General features: G+C 35.8%; 4 non-coding genes across 4 annotated transcripts; all 4 read left to right on the forward strand.

Moving 5' to 3' along the window:
- The first annotated feature begins 1,396 nt into the window (after positions 1–1,396).
- TRNAC-GCA (transfer RNA cysteine (anticodon GCA)) lies at positions 1,397–1,468 on the forward strand. Its single transcript has one exon. It is a non-coding gene; the product is annotated as a tRNA-Cys (tRNA).
- A 684-nt stretch (positions 1,469–2,152) lies between these two features.
- TRNAC-GCA (transfer RNA cysteine (anticodon GCA)) lies at positions 2,153–2,224 on the forward strand. The gene has a single exon. It is a non-coding gene; the product is annotated as a tRNA-Cys (tRNA).
- Positions 2,225–2,774: 550 nt separating this feature from the next.
- On the forward strand, positions 2,775–2,846 carry TRNAC-GCA (transfer RNA cysteine (anticodon GCA)). Its single transcript has one exon. It is a non-coding gene; the product is annotated as a tRNA-Cys (tRNA).
- Positions 2,847–4,153: 1,307 nt separating this feature from the next.
- TRNAC-GCA (transfer RNA cysteine (anticodon GCA)) lies at positions 4,154–4,225 on the forward strand. The gene has a single exon. It is a non-coding gene; the product is annotated as a tRNA-Cys (tRNA).
- The last annotated feature ends 775 nt before the right edge of the window (positions 4,226–5,000 follow it).

Consider the following 5,000-nt stretch of genomic DNA (forward strand, 5'->3'; position numbering starts at 1 on the left):
AGCAGTAAATGCCTTCTGGGGGTATAGCTCAGTGGTAGAGCATTCGACTGCAGATCGAGAGGGCCCTGGTTGAAATCCGGGTGCCCCTTGTCTCCTCTTTTAGTTGTATAAGGATATTCAATTATGTGTTACAATTTCAGCTATATAGGCAACTCAAGGAAAAGTACAAAATACAAGTACTTATACGTTATAATGTTCATTCCTGATAGTACAGTGTCTATGGCAGGTTTAAATGCTTAATAGGTTTATTTCTTAAGTTCATGCCAAGAAGTGAGATTTGCAGGTGTACTTCCAATAAGAATCATTTTGAGGCTGAATTTATATGTAAGGTACAATATCTCACTCAGAAGCAAACTACTTTTAAAGGACTGGACTTGTGAGTATTTTGCTACCATAATGAAACAGAGAGGTGAAAAGTAATATTTAGGAGATGTGAATGAAGATAAGTGTGAAATCCCCTTGTAATGGTAGGTCAGTAGTAGAATACATGTAGAACATATACTGCACATGCAATTATGGTTCAATGGACAAAAGAAAATATTCCAGCTAATACAATAGAGAGATGTTAGTGTACAAACACAGCTGATTCACCCGTAAGAATAAAAATGTGCACTAGTTAGTCAGCAGTAAATGCCTTCTGGGGGTATAGCTCAGTGGTAGAGCATTTGACTGCAGATCAAGAGGTCCCTGGTTGAAATCCAGATGCCCCCTGTCTCCCCTTTTAGTTGTATAAGGATATTCAATTATGTGTTACAATTTCAGCTATATAGGCAACTCAAGGAAAAGTACAAAATACAAGTACTTATACGTTATAATGTTCATTCCTGATAGTACAGTGTCTATGGCAGGTTTAAATGCTTAATAAGTTTATTTCTTAACTTCATGCCAAGAAGTGAGATTTGCAGGTGTACCTCCAATGAGAATCAGTGGCTCTTTTCATGAAGTTGTGATCAGTCGTAACATTATTCTTGGTTGTTTAATATAGTGAAATAGGAAAAGAGAAGGGAAGTTACCCATAATTATTATTGTTATTATTAACTTTTAAGTATAAATATTATAGATTTTGAGGCTGAATTTATAAGTCAGCTACAATGTCTCACTCAGAAGCAAATTACTTTTAAAGGACTGGACTTGTGAGTATTTTGCTACCATAATGAAACAGAGAGGTGAAAAGTAATATTTAGGAGATGTGAATGAAGATAAGTGTGAAATCCCCTTGTAATGGTAGGTCAGTAGTAGAATACATGTAGAACATATACTGCACATGCAATTATGGTTCAATGGACAAAAGAAAATATTCCAGCTAATACAATAGAGAGATGTTAGTGTCCAAACACAGCTGATTCACCCGTAAGAATAAAAATGTGCACTAGTAAGTCAGCAGTAAATGCCTTCTGGGGGTATAGCTCAGTGGTAGAGCATTCGACTGCAGATCGAGAGGTCCCTGGTTCAAATCCGGGTGCCCCCTGTCTCCCCTTTTAGTTGTATAAGGATATTCAATTATGTGTTACAATTTCAGCTATATAGGCAACTCAAGGAAAAGTACAAAATACAAGTACTTATACGTTGTAATGTTCATTCCTGATAGTACAGTGTCTATGGCAGGTTTAAATGCTTAATAAGTTATTTCTTAACTTCATGCCAAGAAGTGAGATTTGCAGGTGTACCTCCAATAAGAATCAGTGGCTCTTTTCAGGAAGTTGTGATCAGTCGTAACATTATTCTTGGTTGTTTAATATAGTGAAATAGGAAAAAAGAAGGGAAGTTACCCATAATTATTATTGTTATTATTAACTTTTAAGTATAAATATTATAGATTTTGAGGCTGAATTTATATGTCAGGTACAATGTCTCACTCAGAAGCAAATTACTTTTAAAGGACTGGACTTGTGAGTATTTTGCTACCATAATGAAACAGAGAGGTGAAAAGTAATATTTAGGAGATGTGAATGAAGATAAGTGTGAAATCCCCTTGTAATGGTAGGTCAGTAGTAGAATACATGTAGAACATATACTGCACATGCAATTATGGTTCAATGGACAAAAGAAAATATTCCAGCTAATACAATAGAGAGATGTTAGTGTAGAAACACAGCTGATTCACCCGTAAGAATAAAAATGTGCACTAGTAAGTCAGCAGTAAATGCCTTCTGGGGGTATAGCTCAGTGGTAGAGCATTCGACTGCAGCTCGAGAAGTCCCTGGTTCAAATCCGGGTGCCCCCTGTCTCCCCTTTTAGTTGTATAAGGATATTCAATTATGTGTTACAATTTCAGCTATATAAGCAACTCAAGGAAAAGTACAAAATACAAGTACTTATACGTTGTAATGTTCATTCCTGATAGTACAGTGTCTATGGCAGGTTTAAATGCTTAATAAGTTTATTTCTTAACTTCATGCCAAGAAGTGAGATTTGCAGGTGTACTTCCAATAAGAATCATTTTGAGGCTGAATTTATATGTAAGGTACAATATCTCACTCAGAAGCAAACTACTTTTAAAGGACTGGACTTGTGAGTATTTTGCTACCATAATGAAACAGAGAGGTGAAAAGTAATATTTAGGAGATGTGAATGAAGATAAGTGTGAAATCCCCTTGTAATGGTAGGTCAGTAGTAGAATACATGTAGAACATATACTGCACATGCAATTATGGTTCAATGGACAAAAGAAAATATTCCAGCTAATACAATAGAGAGATGTTAGTGTCCAAACACAGCTGATTCACCAGTAAGAATAAAAATGTGCACTAGTAAGTCAGCAGTAAATGCCTTCTGGGGGTATAGCTCAGTGGTAGAGCATTCGACTGCAGATCGAGAGGTCCCTGGTTCAAATCCGGGTGCCCCCTGTCTCCCCTTTTAGTTGTATAAGGATATTAAATTATGTGTTACAATTTCAGCTATATAGGCAACTCAAGGAAAAGTACAAAATACAAGTACTTATACGTTATAATGTTCATTCCTGATAGTACAGTGTCTATGGCAGGTTTAAATGCTTAATAAGTTTATTTCTTAACTTCATGCCAAGAAGTGAGATTTGCAGGTGTACCTCCAATGAGAATCAGTGGCTCTTTTCATGAAGTTGTGATCAGTCGTAACATTATTCTTGGTTGTTTAATATAGTGAAATAGGAAAAGAGAAGGGAAGTTACCCATAATTATTATTGTTATTATTAACTTTTAAGTATAAATATTATAGATTTTGAGGCTGAATTTATATGTCAGGTACAATGTCTCACTCAGAAGCAAATTACTTTTAAAGGACTGGACTTGTGAGTATTTTGCTACCATAATGAAACAGAGAGGTGAAAAGTAATATTTAGGAGATGTGAATGAAGATAAGTGTGAAATCCCCTTGTAATGGTAGGTCAGTAGTAGAATACATGTAGAACATATACTGCACATGCAATAATGGTTCAATGGACAAAAGAAAATATTCCAGCTAATACAATAGAGAGATGTTAGTGTACAAACACAGCTTAATCAACCATAAGAATAAAAATGTGCACTAGTAAGTCAGCAGTAAATGCCTTCTGGGGGTATAGCTCAGTGGTAGAGCATTCGACTGCAGATCGAGAGGGCCCTGGTTGAAATCCGGGTGCCCCTTGTCTCCTCTTTTAGTTGTATAAGGATATTCAATTATGTGTTACAATTTCAGCTATATAGGCAACTCAAGGAAAAGTACAAAATACAAGTACTTATACGTTATAATGTTCATTCCTGATAGTACAGTGTCTATGGCAGGTTTAAATGCTTAATAAGTTTATTTCTTAAGTTCATGCCAAGAAGTGAGATTTGCAGGTGTACTTCCAATAAGAATCATTTTGAGGCTGAATTTATATGTAAGGTACAATATCTCACTCAGAAGCAAACTACTTTTAAAGGACTGGACTTGTGAGTATTTTGCTACCATAATGAAACAGAGAGGTGAAAAGTAATATTTATTAGATGTGAATGAAGATAAGTGTGAAATCCCCTTGTAATGGTAGGTCAGTAGTAGAATACATGTAGAACATATACTGCACATGCAATTATGGTTCAATGGACAAAAGAAAATATTCCAGCTAATACAATAGAGAGATGTTAGTGTACAAACACAGCTGATTCACCCGCAAGAATAAAAATGTGCACTAGTTAGTCAGCAGTAAATGCCTTCTGGGGGTATAGCTCAGTGGTAGAGCATTCGACTGCAGATCGAGAGGTCCCTGGTTCAAATCCGGGTGCCCCCTGTCTCCCCTTTTAGTTGTATAAGGATATTCAATTATGTGTTACAATTTCAGCTATATAGGCAACTCAAGGAAAAGTACAAAATACAAGTACTTATACGTTGTAATGTTCATTCCTGATAGTACAGTGTCTATGGCAGGTTTAAATGCTTAATAAGTTTATTTCTTAACTTCATGCCAAGAAGTGAGATTTGCAGGTGTACCTCCAATAAGAATCAGTGGCTCTTTTCAGGAAGTTGTGATCAGTCGTAACATTATTCTTGGTTGTTTAATATAGTGAAATAGGAAAAGAGAAGGGAAGTTACCCATAATTATTAATGTTATTATTAACTTTTAAGTATAAATATTATAGATTTTGAGGCTAAATTTATATGTCAGGTACAATGTCTCACTCAGAAGCAAATTACTTTTAAAGGACTGGACTTGTGAGTATTTTGCTACCATAATGAAACAGAGAGGTGAAAAGTAATATTTAGGAGATGTGAATGATGATAAGTGTGAAATCCCCTTGTAATGGTAGGTCAGTAGTAGAATACATGTAGAACATATACTGCACATGCAATTATGGTTCAATGGACAAAAGAAAATATTCCAGCTAATACAATAGAGAGATGTTAGTGTACAAACACAGCTTAATCAACCATAAGAATAAAAATGTGCACTAGTAAGTCAGCAGTAAATGCCTTCTGGGGGTATAGCTCAGTGGTAGAGCATTCGACTGCAGATCGAGAGGGCCCTGGTTGAAATCCGGGTTCCCCTTGTCTCCTCTTTTAGTTGT

Source organism: Mixophyes fleayi, chromosome 1 (genome assembly GCF_038048845.1).
Source record: "Mixophyes fleayi isolate aMixFle1 chromosome 1, aMixFle1.hap1, whole genome shotgun sequence".
In the NCBI taxonomy this organism is placed as follows: Eukaryota; Metazoa; Chordata; class Amphibia; order Anura; family Limnodynastidae; genus Mixophyes; species Mixophyes fleayi.